Source organism: Centrocercus urophasianus, unplaced genomic scaffold, assembly GCF_019232065.1.
Source record: "Centrocercus urophasianus isolate 14NV4802_14NV808 unplaced genomic scaffold, USGS_Curo_1.0 seq_14, whole genome shotgun sequence".
NCBI lineage: Eukaryota > Metazoa > Chordata > Aves > Galliformes > Phasianidae > Centrocercus > Centrocercus urophasianus.
The window spans coordinates 46,473,583-46,490,275 of record NW_024884586.1 but is presented as its reverse complement, the minus strand read 5'-3'; the positions used below and the strand labels follow the sequence as shown (position 1 = coordinate 46,490,275).

Sequence of the window (16,693 nt, the reverse complement as noted above, 5' to 3'; positions counted from 1 at the left end):
GTGCAGCTGGCACTGCTGTCACGAGAAAGCCTCACACCATCCTTTTCATTTTTCCTAAGGTCCTCTCCACCACCAGCTTATACTTTCCAAATATAATATAGTGTCAGCAATGCGATCCCATCCCTTACACAAGGTTTGTTAGCCATCCAGGGGGGAAGAAATGCCCCCATCAGCGGGGCATCCAGGCCCCAGCCGAGATTAACAAATAAAGAAGTCTGATAAACTGAAATAGAACGGCCTGCGCTCCGACACCCGCTTCTAAGGTTCCAAAGCTCCGCCAAAAATATATCTAAGCACAAAGTTACCTGTTACATAAACCCAAATTATGGAAAATAGCAGCAGAAACACACAGCTAAAAGCCGGAGCCGATGGCCTTGTTTCATCTCATCGAAAAGATTCCTCTGCCTGTCACGTGTGTGGCTGAAGTGTAACCATCCCTGCACTCTCTCTCTGGAGATGAAATCACCAAAATAATAACAATGCTAATAACAACGAGCAGCGAGCGGAGCGGATGGCCCAGCTGCAGGATCATGGTGTCAGCGCTGAGCCTCACCAGCATTTCTCCACTGTAAATTTAGTAACAGTTTCCCTCACCTGCGTTATAAATTATTAAAGCCTCATTCTAATTCCACAAGGCAGCATCCAGCCTGACAACCCCGTGGTAAACAGCGATCCCTTTTTTTTTTTTTTTTTTTTTCATCCTTTCGATGATGAACGCGCCGTAAGGGCGAAACACGCGATTCCAGCGGGGTGGGGGGAGGAAAAAAAAAAGCAAAAAACAAAAAAAACCCCAACAACCTGAGATTATTTAATGCGTGTAGGAAAGCTGTGGAGCTTAAGCGCCGTTTCTCCCAAGGAGGGGCCGTATTCTCGCAGGATGGAGTGCCGGGAGGAAGGAGAAGCCACGCACCCCAGATCGGGGGGGGGGGCGAGGCGAGGGGACGTGAAAATAGCGACGGAACGCACCGGGAGGCCCGGGCCGCCACGCCGCCATCCGCTGCCTCCCGCCCGCTGCCATCGGCTGTCATTTCCCGGCGGGAGCCCCGCAGCTGGAACACGTCCTCCCGCAGCCCCCTCACCGCCACCTTCCTCTTCCCCCGGGCCTCCTCCTCCCCGCGCCGCGATGGAGTTACCTTGACCCTCCCGGTTGAGAAGCCGGAGACGGGGGGGAGGCGGCGGCCTGAGCCGGGCTCGGCGGAGCGCGGCCGATGCCTGGAGTGCGGTACGCGCCGGGCTCGGTCCCCGCCGCGGCGGCGCAGCAGCCTGTAGGCCTCGGCGGCGTCGGCGGCCTCCCCGGCGCAGGGCGGCGTTGGCGGCGGCTTCAGGAGCGGGCGGCTGCTCGGGCTGCGCTCAGTCCCATGCACTCGGCGCGGCCCCCTGCCTGCGACGCCCGCTGCCTCACTCACATTCCCGGCGGAGCCCTGCGGAGGGGCCCCGAGGAGGCGGCGGAGGGGAAGGGGGGGCAAAGGGGGGGGGTGAAACGCGGGGGGAGCCGAGCCGAGGCGAGGGGGAGCGGCGGGCGCGGTGCGGGCGGCCCCGCGAAGGGAGGGCAGGCCTCTTCCGCCGGCGGCTGCCTCAGGTGAGCGACGGGGTCCCTGCGGGCGTCGGGGTCGCGCTCCGGCTCGCTCCTATTGTCGCTCTCAGCGGGCTCCGGCCATGGCACTCGCTCGCACACACGCACGCACACACGCTCCCTCCCTCGCTCACAACCGAGCGTGCTGCCACCGCCCCCCGCCCTCCGTTCCCGCCCACCCGAGCGCCGCCGCCGGGACGCGCCGCCTCATTGGCGCCCGCCGCTGCCGCCGGGACAGCCGGGAAAGGAAGGGGAGCGCGGCCGGAGGAGGAGAGGGCGGCGGCAGCTCGCGGCGCTGTGGCCGGCGGCCCTTCTCGCCCATCCGCGGACCGGGCGGGAGCGAGGCACATCGGCTGAGGTAAAAACCTTGAAATCTGTGAGGGAAACCCCCGTGTTCCCGAGGTTAAAGCTAATATTCCCGAGGTAAAGCCCTCTAATCCTGAGGTAAAACGCCGCACTGGGCCCTGTGCCGGGCTCGGAGACCCTTCTCGGGGCTGCGGGCGGGACGGTCCCACCGCGGTGTCCAGAGGGACGCTCGGAAGGACGCTCCCAGGGGCGCTCCCTCAGCGCCCGCCGTGCTCTGAGCGCTCCACACAGATTCCCGCCCTCAGGGCTCTCCAGCCACCCCTGCTCCCTCTTTGTCACCTTTCCTAAAGTGTATTTATAGATGTGGCAGCCAGCAGGATGGCTGGGTGCAGGTAGCATCAAGAACTGTCGGAGTGCTGTTTAAATTCGTTTACTTGGGAAGCCTGATTTCTATCAGAACTCAAGCAGTGGTGTTCATGTGGCTGCTGTGTTTAAAAATGCTGTTCTCTGTGGTGTTTGTATTTCTGGTAGGAAAAGAAAAAGGAATCTAGAGGCTGCGGTGCTGGGTTGGTGTAGCCAAAGGCTTCTGATGCACATGAAGGGCAGTTTGAGGCAGTTACATCCCCTGTTTGTTCAGGTACTGAGTGCCCAAACCTTGAAAATGACCAATCCTGCAAAGGATTCCCACTTCTTGCCCACTCCCCAGAGAGGTGGGCAGCAGTGTTGGTGTATCAGAGGAGTTAGGACTCAGGTGGATTAAACTGAGAGTGATTGGAGCTGTTGGAAGAGCACTTTTAGACTCGCTGACTTTTAGCCTGGTGAGTTCTCTGTTCCAGCCCTCACTGCAGCCCCAAGGAGAAGCAGGAACTCAATAAATAAAAGCTTTCTGTTATGGAGGTATAGCTGTAATAAACGCAGTTCTGCTTCGCATCTCTCAGTGTGCCTCTTCCATGTCTCCCCTAATTTTTGCTATCTACAGACTAAACGATTTCACTTCTTCTTTCCTCATGAGCCCTAGTTTCAGTCCTCTGAGCATGCATATTTCCCCCCATTTTCTCTTAGAACCATCCACAGTTTCTGAACCACAGCACCCAAGACTGGATACAGTGCTACAGTCAAGTCCACCAGCATCTGCTATGTCATGCCCATCACACACTGTATTCCAGTTTACACACACCAATGCAAAGACTTTTCAGACAGTGATCTATTCACAGTATTGCTGACCTGTTTTACCCCATCATCCATTTCTCCTGACCTACCAGTTGTTTCTCCTTCAAGTAGACAGTAATGCTACTCAAGAATGATTTATTGCAACTGTCCTAATCCTTTCCTTTCTCTTTTATTGCTGGATAGATGGACAATCAAGCAGTCAAGACATCTTTTAAAACAAAATTCCACAGAATTAGAAAATAGGAAAACCTGTCATTTTTGTAAGTCAGCTGCATTCCTGGGTTAGAACTGTGTTATGGTTACAGAATTATTTATACACAATTAAAATTTTAAGTTCACTTACAGCAACTTAGCTAACATAATCTAAATGCAAAACGTACTCTGTAACAAATAATTTAAGTCAGTTTGTTGTCTACATCAGTGTTAGATAAATTTTTGCAAAAATGGTAACTTCCCATTGCTCTGATAAATGAGGAACCAAACCTGCAGATGCACATAGTTTGCTTTCTTACTTGTACTTAATTCTCTTACTTTTGTTTATCAGCCTAATTCTGAAGTACTCTGATTTATTCACTGCCCCCTGCACTTGTTTCCTTCTGGACTAAACAGTGCATTGGCAGCTCATAAGGTCACTGATGTCAAACTGTAAAAGGGAAGTTCTGCAGAGAGTGATGGCTGGACAGGCTTCTTAGATGAAGTTGAGCATGTCATTTTAAATGGTTGTGTTTAAGTCTTCCCATTACTAAATTAAATCCGTCAATGTTAAAAATCTAAAACTGGAGTGCCTGATATGGTTATTTATTGAAGTCTCTGCTGTAGAAGGGATAAAACTGAAGGCCACTATCCCAGTTTGATGTCCTGCCTGCAGGTTTTTACTTTTCATTCTGTCATTGTGAAATAGCTGTAGAATCAGTTCTTCACTATAACTGCACGATGGGGTAAAGAATGCATTTGGATAGTTTGGTTTCTCTGAAAACTGCTTCATCTGTTCATCCATTCTGACTGCGTAAAGCACTTTAATCGTGTGTTTTATATCAAGTGATACTTGTATGGTAATAATTAAAGAAAAATGCAAGGTTTTTGGTGAACAAGAAGGATCTTTCCTCTTCTTTAACACATGGCCAGCAGAGTTTACAGAGTTGCTTTCCCATCTTCTTCCAGGTTGTCATCTTTTTTCTGTTTCGGTCTGGAAGATTTCCATCTGTGAAGAGATTTAGCATCACAGCATAAGATACAAATGTAAAACTGCTAATATTTAGGAGGAGCTGTTACTTGGCTTTCTCCTATTTTCTTTTTGGTATAGGTTTTGTATAGCTTCAAAATGATTGCACAAACCGCGGGCAGTGATGGAGGAAAATAAATTTTAACAACTTAAAATATTTCACACATATGGATATTTTGTATATATTGTATATGTATAAATATATAAAATATATAAAACATCAATTTGCAGGAGTAAAAATTAAATGTCATCGGATAAGTTTCACAGGGAATGGAGTTGTACATGCAAGTGTGTGGGTCTGAAAATAGTCATGCATGCAAAATCTGCACCCCTTTCTGAAGATCTACAAGAAATAAAGTTTTTAATCACTGTATTTCTCTTGCTGTCAAAGGCACAAGATAAGCTCATTCTTTAAAAACTGCCTTACAGTTTTTGAAACCACGTAGGAAGGAATTTCCATGGCCACCTCTTCACCAGTCCTTTTTGGCACCCAAGCAGTCAGAACAGCAGTCAGGAGCCCTCCGAAACAGACATTTTGCACCAGTGACTCAGATTTGTTCCGCTTCACATTTTTTGTGACTGAAGTTCCACTATAGACCATCTGTTACGGCCACTCGGGCAGGAATACAAGCTCACATCCACGTTGGTGTTCTGTCTGCTCTTTACATAGAAACTTATCAAACAGGACTGCTAAACAGATAACAGTGTGGAAGACCTGCTCTACTGAGCAATAAACATAAATGGATTTAACTGGAGCTTGTAAATGTTTCAGGAAACACACCCAGCATGTATTTGTCTACAGTAAGGGTCATATAATAGTCCATAAAGATCTCCTGTAAGTCAAAAGGAGCATTATCAGTGGGCCTATGGGATTAGTTCAGATATTCCCAGTACCAATGCTAGTAAGCAAGAAAAGATGTGATCTCCCCAGAGAACTAATTATTCAGGCCAGCAGGAAGAAAGACCAGAAAGAGAAAATGTTACGGAGGAAGCAGCAGTGATGTTTGAAGAGGCAAATCAGTGTGTGAACAAGGCTTTTCTGATGCATCTTTTAACAAAAGTGAACAAGGTGGAATCCTGCATCAAAGTAACTGTCCTGCTCCATCAATTTGATTGAAACAGTACGATCTGACAGTTTTTTGCTTTTGAATCAAATTTGTCTGGATCAAAAAAAAAAATTATTTCAACTGTTTATGCTGCAGTTGATTTCTGCTTCTTATGCTTCATATTTTGGGGGGAAATGGTACGACCAATTTTTGGGCAATGTTTATAATCAGGGTCATATCTCAGTAATAAGAATATACCCTCAGGAACTGGAATCCTGATATGCAGAGTTGGGATAAGGATTTTAGGGTCACAGACACAACTACCCAAATGAGAACTAAGTCTTCTTCTCTGTTTATAGACACTGCGTCACTTGAAGTCTGTTTCTGTAGTCAACATGGTAAGATAAGTGGGATCTCACTCGCCTCTGCAGCTGGCTAGCTGCCTCCTCCTAGCATAACAAGCCTAGCTGCTTTCACTTAGTTCCCAATTACCTTTTTTGTTCTTTTTTGTTGTTGTTGTTGAATCCTTCCCCTCCCCCAGCTTCTTTACTTGCCTTCTAGCCCCAGGCACTCCTTTAGGCTTAGTTTTCCGAGCTTTTTGTTAACTTCCCTTCTCTGCCAGTTTCACTCTGCTTGCTTCTGGCAGCGCAGTGTCTTCCTCGCTGATGTCTCCAGCTGTCACTCCCTAACCTCTGGAGGTTTGAGGTTCCAGAAATCCCTGCGTTCTGAGGGCACTGCCTGTGGGGCTGCCTCTGGGGGCTGAAAGCACACGTGGAAATAGGGCACAGCCCATGTGCTTCGTTGTCCCCTGTACTGCTGGGGTATACCTGAATCACAATTTAAACAGCTCTCCTTCCATTTCTAATTCTGTTTCTTTGCTTTTTGATCAAGCCTCCTCATTTCAGTTGTTTCCTAGTTTAAAGCCATCCATTCATCCATTAAGATGAGCCCCCTCTGGTCTGGCCCAGCTTCCTACATCACCACGCTCCAAGAGAAACAAAATGGATACACAGAAATATGTGGTTAAGGTGTGCAACAGTATTTCGAGTGTGTGAACTGCTTTCATAGTGCTTCCCAAATCTCCAGCAAGATTCCTACCAGTTTCACTCTCAAGCTGGGTGCTTCTCCATGGTTCTAAAAACAGTTGATAATACATTTGAGATTTTCAGAAAGTACAGAGGCACTGAAGACTGACCAGGCCAAGACAGAATAATTGTTATAAAAGAGAGCAAGAAAGTATTCCTGTTCTATCTTTCTCAACTCTGCCTTCTTTGTGCTGTAGCACAGCTTCAACCTATTAGATACTTCTAAAGTTTTTAAATAATTGCAAATCAATCATATATTGGCAAGAAATGGAAGGGACCTAAGATGTTCATTTATATTCTGTAGCTCAACTCAGCATTTTAGGGAATGTTTAACATCAGAGGGGGATCTTACGCCACTTAAACACATTTAAAATATAAGTCCTAATGGGTTCCAAAGCTTGCAATACAAAGCTAGAGAGAGGAAAGAACTGCATAGGTGCCAAGGGCTTCTCCACAGAGCTTTTGAACTCTTGCAGATGTTAGGAGCAAAGATACTTCGACAGAAATGGCTAAGTGCTAGTTACAGATATAAAGACAAATCCTCCTGGGAGTCTGCTGCATCAGCAGGACTGCCCTCATGCTGAGCAGAACAAAGTAAAGAGGTTGGGAAGGAGCTGTGTGTTTCCCAGTCTTAAATTCTGAGAAAAATAATAGACAAAGGCATGGCAGGAGGAAGAATACAAATAAACTGCAGCAGAGGCAGAGGATAAACTTAGTTCACTGAGCGATGGATGTGGTAAAGACAGCTTAAGAGACTGCAGTTAGTATAGGCCATAAAGACCTGGAGCAACCCAGAACAACATTTTAGGCTGGAGATTACAGTGAAGGAAAGTAAGTTCTTTACTATGAGAGTGGTGAGGTGCTGGAACAGCTGCCCAGAGAGGTTGTGGATGCCCCAACCCTGGAGGTGTTCAAGGCCAGGTTGGATGGGGCCATGGGCAGCCTGGTCTGGTATGAAATGTGGAGGTTGGTGGCCCTGCATGTGGCAGGGAGTTGGAGATTCATGATCCTTGAGGTCCCTTCCAACCCTGGTCATTCTGTGATTCTGTGAAAGGGTCTTACTTCAAAAAGGGCCTTTGGCCTGAAGAAGAGAACAGGCAGGTAAGCAAAATCCTTTTTTTCCATACAAGAAAGAATTATTCTTCATCTGTTTCCTGCCCTAGTAGTCCCCCTCTGCATCCACTGTAAGCAAGGGAGAGCCATAAGCACTACAGTACAGACACAAACCAGTCAGTGTTGATGTCCACTCCCTGGCTGGGAGATACTGCAGTAGGAGCATTACCTGGAGAGGAATCTATGAATACTGAAATAGGAAGGATGGAAAAGAAAGTTTTAAGAACATTTTCTACAGTTCAAATCCACTGTCAAGGTTAAGCAAATAGGGCAATTTTACCACTGAGAAAATTATGTGAATAGGGAGAGATCTGCACCGGAATTACAGATGCCATATAAATGACAAGAAAGAAAGGAATTGTCTTCAGGTGGGAATGGGAACAAGACCTGAAATCATAAAGCAATGAATCCTAGAAAAACGCAGGAATTGATCAGATTTAAATAGAAAATAGCAAATAGCAGCTTAATATCCTGACTAAGCAGACAGTACAAAAATAGATAATCGGAGCAAGAACAAAAATGGTGTTGCAGCAACTGCTGGAAGTTTAAAGACTTAGTTGAAAAATGAGAATTTCTCACTTTAAATGAACACATTGATATAATTCATTTCTTTGAAAACACTGAAAAGGATTTGTATTCAAGCCTCTGCTGTATGTGATGACAAAAAGAGGCTGGAGTGTTAAGGCTGGGAAAGAAAATGGGGAACATCATTGTACAATCCATCATACATCCTTATTCTCAACTGTGTGTAATGTGGGAGAGATTGTATTCAGCAAAAAGAATACAGAGAAGGCAAAGAAAAGAAATGGCCTGCTGCAATTGCCATACAAGGAGGGGATTAATATACTGGGAATCTTGAACTTGTAAGAAGAAATGCTGGTATAATTCGGCAGAGGTCTGTCAGTATCGTTGATGGAGAATGAGTGATTTATTTTTCAGAACACTTTTGTATTATTTGATCTCGAATTATCTGGCAAGGTGAAATACTACAAACTTCCATATCCTGTTACAGAGGCAAAAGGTATAAGCAAGTTCAAAAATTAAAATGTGCTGAAGGACACCAAGGAGATTAGATTGTCCTTGTGCATGGACAGGACAGCATAATTGCAACATACATTACATATACAACACAGTAATGAGTTTGCAGGCTTATTTGCCACTAGATAAAAATGCAGCACTATTAGCTTTACAGATCTCTGGCGTAGAGAAGTCCAGACACCAGATGCAGAATAAGGTAACTCAGTAAATACAGAGGAATTTGAACCAATGTAAAATCTGTGACGTGTTAGGATAAGATTTGGCATTTTAAATTATTAAGTGGCTACATTGATATGTTATTCAACCCCTTTCTTACAGTTTTCAACATTCTTCAGTGTCGGGGTTTCCAAAAGGATTTATAGCAAGAAGGTATCACCAAGACTTGAATGAGAATAGATCAAAAATAGTATTGAGGTTTACTTTAAGAGAATGCAAGGAGGAATTAAAAACATCATTTGCAAAGGCACCACAAAACACCTCTGGAAAATTCATTTTCAGCTATATTTAGTACATTTGAAGAAATGGTGGCTCCCACTTGAGCTATATCAGCTCCAATACAGATAAACAATAGTCAGATTACATAGACTTGTCTTGAATAACTAAATATTTAATGCACTTGTGCACTTCTGAGTCATGTTTGGTTTTAGTATGCATCTTTTCAGGTGAGTTCCTGCCTCTAAGCAGTCTTACCTCATAACTGCAATTTCTGTAGGTGGACATCTGTACTTCATTTATTTAAGTCCATTCAATATCAAAAGTATGTCGAGACAATGAAACTAATGCTGAGAGCTTTTAGTACACAAATAGCTCTTCAGTACAAAGAGCCCTTCAGTGCACTCTTCCCTGCAATTTTTTTTCTACAATAATTCCAGTTCTCACTTCGTTTAGCTCTGATAGCTCCGTAAGCCTGGTTCTAGAAAATTTATCCTCATCTCATAGCACGACTGTTAGACAGACGCTGCAAGGACAGCAATGTCTGTCCCACTGAAGTTCTACAGTGTGGGTTTTTTTCCTTATACTGATTCATACCTAGATCAAATTCATATTATCATCTTAGGTTCCTTTTGTGAAAACTCACTGCAACTTCATTCAAGACCTCAAACACTGTCTATATAAGCCAGATCCTGGAAAATACAGAAGAAAAAAAAGCTTTACTCCATCTTGTATATAAAACATCTATTGCTGATACATGTGTAATTTTATTTGATTTGCAATACTTCACTTTTTTCTTTCTTGCCAAAACCAACAGTAGCTGTTGCTAATGCTGTTTGCCAGCATCTCCATCTGCATCTTTGGTTCCTTGTTGCCTTCTTGCTGTTAGCATTTAATCATAATCACAGAACAGCCTGGGTTGCAAAGGAGCACAATGCTCATCCAGTTCCAACCCCTGCTATGTGCAGGTTGGCAACCAGCAGACCAGGCTGCCCAGAGCCACATCCAGCCTGGCCTTGAATGCCTGCAGGGATGGGGCATCCACAGCCTCCTTGGGCAACCTGTTCCAGTGCCTCACCACCCTCTGGGTGAAAAACTTCCTCCCTTTACAGAAGTCTGGTTGCATCTCTGAATTCTCGTGGGAATTTTTCCCCTTTGGTGGTTAAAATTTATAGTAGCATGAAGTTATTTGTACTGTGAATCACATTTTCCTGTAGCTCAAGGCCTTGGCCTGGTCCCCTCTCAGATGTCCTACACGGTGCTCTGTCAGTGGTACGGAACACCTCTCTCTCATCTACGAGGTCCCAGGCTCACACTGCATGTGCCAACATTTCGGTACTGTTAGTAACACCAGGTTCCATTTCAGGGTGTTCAACTAAATGAACCTCAAAATTTTACCATGTAGAAACTAGACCCTTCCTTATCTTACCTTTCCTTAATCCTTTCTTTTGGAATGATTTCCATAAAGCACCCAGGAAAACAGTCAATTTTGTCTCCAAGTCAGCACTGCATTTGTTTCATGTTTTTGTCCGAGCTGTTTTCTGCGACTGTTCACTTAAGTGATTGTGTATTTAGGTGCACGCAGGTATATTTTTAAGGCTTTCAGTCCAATTTACACAAATGCTACATTTAACGCATTTTTCTCTGGAGCTTCATGTCCCAGTTGTCCTATTAGTAGTGTGACACGTCTGCTCATATGAGGCACATCCACTGCACATCTCAATAAAAGTAAACATCCTGTGTTTCTCAGCCTTCTCTAAAGCCCAACAGATGGCTGCTACTTTTACAAACTGTGCTGAATAGAATGGCTCACGTTTCCCTTGCAAGAGTCTTATTTCTGGAATCCAAACCCAGTATAATTCTTGCAGTTTGGAACACGGATCTAGGCACAGATCTGTGGAGCCCGCATCAGTCCCACATGCTGACTCTTTGCAGCTCAGATCCGCTTGCTTTTCAGAATGGATGTACAGGGGAACATACTTGGTATTTCTGAACCATCCAAAGCTGCAGGATGACTATAATGGCTTCCACATGTATGTCCTTGATCATCAAACCTAAAGGTCCTTTGTGCTATACATCTGTCAGAACCTTTAATGTTCTTTTTTTTTTTTTTCCCCAGAGAAAAGTGTTTTTTGGAGATATAGGATATTCTTAGAATGACTGGATTTCACCTTAATGCTCGGAGCCAGTCCCTGTTCAGGATACTGTCAGAATCTGTGGGAAATATTGTACATTTTCACTCCCTTACCTAATGCTCAGCAGACAGATGCCACAGGCGTATGGCTTAGCCTGATTTTGCAGCAGCAGTGCTACACTGATGTTATCTGCTCTTACCCCCATCCAGGAACCAAGGGTGCTCTGGTGCCTGGGTGAATTAGCAGCAATGCCAGCTTGAGACTTTACTCTGCATGCATGAAGGTGATGAGTTCAGGAGCTCATTCCTGTCTCATTTTTTTCCTCAAAAAATCATCTCTGGAGCTGCAGATCAAGGCAAGCAGTTGCTGTATAAGTTCTACAGCAGTCACAGGGCAGTTCAGGAATGGTCTTCATCTTTGCCTGCTGAAAATTTTTCTCCACTGAATGGCAGGCTTGCAGTCAGCTACTTGTTCCCAATATCCAGTGACTGAATTAAGGATCTAATGAAAAAAAAAAAAAAAGCTTCAGGAAGACCTTACAAACTAATTATTTTTTTGCGTTCTTTTGGACCTTACGAACTAATTATTTTTTTGCATGGAAGATTTTCAGTGAGCTACACAGCTGTTATGTAGTGTCCAGAGGCCCTAAAATTATGCCATTTGTTTAGGCATGTTTATGTCAGGCTTAACTCTGGAGAATTAAGGAAGTCCTTATACTTCTCCTCCAAATATACTGTCTACCAAAATAGTTGAGTGCAAGCTAACATACTAGCTACCCTTGTAGACTTACATCACCAAGACCCTGTCTGATTCATGGCATTTGCAGGATATTTTTTCATCATACCAACACAGAAACAGAACAGGAGACTGGCCACAACCCAAAACCCATCAAGTCTTCTTTATTTCCTAAATCAGTTATTTGCACTTCCAATTTACCATTCATGTGGTAATTTTTTTTTGGTGGGTTTCTTTTTAAACAGACTATTTTCATTGTGTTTTAAATGTTTTGGGTTTTTTTTGTGTGTGTGTACCATATTATTTGCATTGTATCACTTCATGCTTAGCCAGCTTGACCTTCAGCTCAACATCGGATCACTTCTGAGTGACCCTGGAGAACTGTGAAACCAGAGATTTGGAAGGTTTCTCACCAGAGGTCTGGTCATGGCGATGGCATTCTGCTTTAACTCCCAGTTATGGTAACATCCTCTTGGAGCAGTTTTTCTGTTGATCACAAGATCTAACTGGTTTAAGCTGAGACAGTCTTCAGCCAGTCTTGCAATGCTTCCTTAAAGAGAGGTTCCCTGGGTGGTTATATCCATATTCACATTAATAGGGCTAAGTGTCATTGACTGGTGTACACAGCCAAAGAGTTTCTAGAGAGGATCTGTTGGCTTTTTGTTTTGCTTTCTTTCATAAAAAGTTCTGCTCTGAAAAATCAATATAACCGAAAAAAGCAACCTATCAACATTTTCCAGTACATATAGCAGAGATTCCATTTGCTTTACCTAACACACATGAAGAATGTGTACTAAGATCAGATGAACTACTTGCATTCATTGAACTCTGCCAGGAATTTCATATATTTTGTTAACTGCAATATTCCAGCACTTGAAGGGAGCATATGCACAGGAGGGGGAACGGTTGTTTATGAGGGTGGACAGTGATAGGACAAGGGGGAATGGTCTTAAACTGAGGCAGGGGAGGTTTAGGTTGGATATGAGGAAGTTTTTCACACAGAGGGTGGTGAGGCACTGGCACAGGTTGCCCAAGGAGGCTGTGGATGCCCCATCCCTGCAGGCATTCAAGGCCAGGCTGGATGCGGCGCTGGGCAGCTGGTTGGTGACCTGCACACAGCAGGGGGTTGGGACTAGATGGTCATTGTGGTCCTTTGCAACCCGGGCCATTCTATCATTCTGTGATTCTATGATTCCAGTTCTTTTAGATTAAAAATCTTAAAGAAATATTTTAGGACTGCTGGTACTGATCTTCATGCAGGTGCTTTTTAATAAACTAAGAACCACAAAGTTTTATCTACTTTTTTCTGTCAGTCTTCACTTTTTTTTTTAATAAAACAGTCATATTTCAACTTCGTTGAATTTTTCCAATCATCCCTGAACCATCTTGTCTGCAATATTAAGACACATCCTTATGTTTGTAGACATCCCTTGCCACCTGGGCATCTGGACAACAGAACAATCATAAGGACTATAAAGGTTGATCAACTCTTCTGCTTTTTCAAAAAATTATGGTTTATGCACAAGTGTGCTCGGGTGAATATATCATGAATGTTATCAGTGGTCACATGAGGCATCAAAATCTGTTGCTCCTTACACAGAAACTTGTATTCAATTGTGACCCAAGCCAATAGATATAATTTCTACAGATTTCTACAGATATTTGTTACATTGAGGAGGAAAGGCCATATAGTGCATCCTTACAAATTTTAAGTGGGAGAGAAACTTTGTATGAATGTGCTCATCGTAACCAGAGCTTCAAACACATGCTGTGAGCAACCCATAATAAACACACACAACCTCTCAGCCTTTTACTCCTTGTTCATACACAGATCCTACAACCTATATATCACCTACATCTGGCTCTTTTCTTTCCCCACTTAATTTCTAAGTGCTGTGCATGCTTTACACTATGCTGAAATCTGTTCCAGCCGGTCTGGCTACGCTGCTGCTACAAAGGATGAAAGCAAGGTCAAGCTAATCAAGCCCAAGAGGATAGCAACCCATGTGGCTATTAAAGAAGGTTACAGTAGGCTCAGAGTTGTCAGGAGAGACATACAAACAGCTCCTTATGAGTGTAAATAAGGCAGATTTAAATGTGTTTAATCGTGCGTGCCTGTCTCAAAATCTGGCTCATGGTTCTTCTTTCTATTTCTCACTCAGGGTCACCAGTGCCTGAAAACACTGATATGCCAAGGAAGCCAATTCCCTGTGGGAGCATGACTGTGCTCCACACACAGAAATTTCCCCTTCTGTCACTTGGCATAGTTCAGTATGTGACTTGCTAATTCAAAATATAAACAGAGAGGAACTAGGGCCAATAGTTGAAGAGCTGCAAGCAGAATTCTCAGCCCTTCCCAGTAAGTGAATGATACCTCCCCTCTATAACTATCACCCATTTCTTTGTTGGTTTTTTTTTTTTAGCTTAACCAGTATTATATCCTTGGAACTTAGGAGGAAATGGGAAAAATGCCATACTCAAACACACGTTTCAGGCTGAAAAAGCAAACCGCTCAATGTCTGCAGTGCATGATCCATAATTTAGCGGGCGAGTTTCTCTCATCCTCTAGTTCTTTTGTTCCCATGAATTGCTTATTTCCTTTCTTTCTCTGTATCATTTTCTCTCGTAACTTTGTTGTTCTTTAACACCTTTTAATTATAGTATGAAATACATAAGCATGTATTTAAATACATCTCAGTTCCTGCTGCTCTCATCCTGGTTATAAACGCAATTTAAAAACCTTACTCATATTTATGCACCATTCATCAAGCTTCTGAGAAGGAAAAAACTTTCCTGTATGCTTTCCTTTACAAGTTTTCCTTCATTTCCAAGCATCACGGTGCACGAGGCCTGCTGCAGCTTTGCAGGCTTTGCCTGAAAATGCATAAGAAAATGAAACATCCATGTTAAACAAATGGAAAATACACTGAGAGTACAGCCAGACATTTTCTGAAAGCCAAACTTAGGACACTGCCTTTCCTTTGGTTCTTTATCTAACCCTGTGAGTGCTGACTCTCTCCCAGGATGGCAGTGAACTTCAGCAGGAGGCAGTAACGATGTCTTAACAGTAACTGCCATAGTAATGGTGTGTCCTCTTTCCCCTCCTGCAGCAGGATGGAGCACCTGGTTCTGCTCTGGAAGGTGAAACCAAGAGACTTCTTGCTTAGGGACAACACTGTTGTACATGTGGGGATTCTTTACTGGGAATCTTATGGCATCTTTGCTTGGCATATCCTCAGGAATTGCTTTGATAATTGCTCCACTCTTTTTACACAAGGTGCTTATTTGGTACTTGCCAAACCCTTCCAATGTCCATCTACAATTCATAACACTTTCTTGACACTCTATTTATCAGGGAACCAAGTGAGCAGGGAACTAGCTGCAAAAGCTGCTTGCTCCCCGGGCTCCCTCCTTTGTTCAGAGGAGCTCGTCTGAACTTTTATTACAAAAAATACTCAAGAATTAAGATAAAGACCTTAATCCAGTGTGACTTTCCACTCACAGAACTGCACCTGGAGCATGGACCACATCCACACAGTTCTGAAACAATCCAGTGCTGCTCACAGCTCATGTTTCATTTCAGAGCCAAACTTGGAAAGCTCAGGCTAGCAGTTGCATGTTAAAGGAGCTGGTTTCGCCTTTTAAGTGTTAGAATTTGAAATTCAAAGTTAGTATCTCAAATTAAGGAAAGCTGATAATGTATGGCAATACAGAGGGCATGATGCCTTTAATAGAATTATTAAACTGAATTAATGACTATATTTTTCAATAGGGAGAAAGAAAACGGAGTAGAAAGGGGCCATGAAAGTTAGTATTCCTATCCAAAGAATTAAAAAATCAGTTCTCCTGATTGTTTACGGTTAATTAATTCTAAGAAAATTCTAAGAAAACAGAGAATTTATCAGTGATGCTGTAGTAAATGAGCAGCTCTCAGCAGTCTGCCATCCTGAGTCTATCAGCATATATTCAAATTTACTGCCTTACAGACAGATAGGACTGATGGACCAGAGCTTGTTGCAGTCCTTCCACACTTGATGAACTTATCTTCCTGAAGCCTCCACACATTGACAGGAACCATCGAACATGCCAAATGCTATCAAGTGTACCATTTGGTAGGTGCTAGAACTTTCCATTTGCCTGCTTCAAAATCTCAGCTCTGAAAGCTGTTCCATCACAACAAAAGAAGAACATTTTCTCTGTGCAGGTGTTGGAGCACTGACACATGCTGCCCAGAGAGGTTCTGGAGTCTCCTCCCAGACGTGGGCCTGGCCTGCCTCCTCTGGGTCTCTGCTGGAGCAGGGGTTGGACCAGTAGGACCCAAACTTGTCCACAGCTTAGAAGCTCAAGAATGCTCACTTCAGCAGATATTTTACTTATTTTGGCTAACAAAAGATAGAACAAAATAAATGACCCAAAGCCTATTGTGAAAGCTGTTATCTGTTAATCACAGTTTAGTCATTCCAGGTTGATTTCAGAGCTTTCTGTCAGTACCCCAAACCAGCTACACTTCATCTTAGCTGAAGTTATCTTCAAATGGCTTTCTAGATTAGGTTTTGGTAATTCAGGCTACAGATTACAATACATTAACAGCCCATTTAACAGCCATAGCAGATCCTACCTGGAAACTGAGACTGAGGAAATAAAAGCAGCAGTTCTTGATTCTGAACTTGCCTTCCAGTCAGAATCATTTTACCTTTTTGCCTCTGGAATGGAGACAGACGAACTAATTGAGATTTCATCATGTCATCAGGAGCAGCCAAATTCAGAAACACCAGGAACACACAGGAGAACAGCAGTGATTTTGCCCACATCCAGTTGGCCGGCAGTGAAGAGGAGCG

General features: G+C 43.8%; 1 protein-coding gene and 1 long non-coding RNA gene across 4 annotated transcripts in view; both read right to left on the bottom strand.

Moving 5' to 3' along the window:
• Positions 1-1,225, bottom strand: part of PPP2R5E (protein phosphatase 2 regulatory subunit B'epsilon) — a 73,706-nt gene extending 72,481 nt beyond the window's left edge. For all 3 annotated transcript variants that reach the window (XM_042813760.1, XM_042813762.1, XM_042813761.1), the window contains exon 1: positions 1,134-1,225. The gene's annotated coding sequence lies outside the window, so the exon portion shown is untranslated. The remainder of the gene's footprint in view (positions 1-1,133) is intronic.
• A 1,985-nt stretch (positions 1,226-3,210) lies between these two features.
• LOC122158219 lies at positions 3,211-12,733 on the bottom strand. The gene is made up of 3 exons (XR_006168168.1): positions 12,269-12,733; positions 10,415-11,621; positions 3,211-4,250 (listed from the first exon to the last, which is right to left on the bottom strand). It is a non-coding gene; the product is annotated as an uncharacterized LOC122158219 (long non-coding RNA).
• Between the last annotated feature and the right edge of the window lie 3,960 nt (positions 12,734-16,693).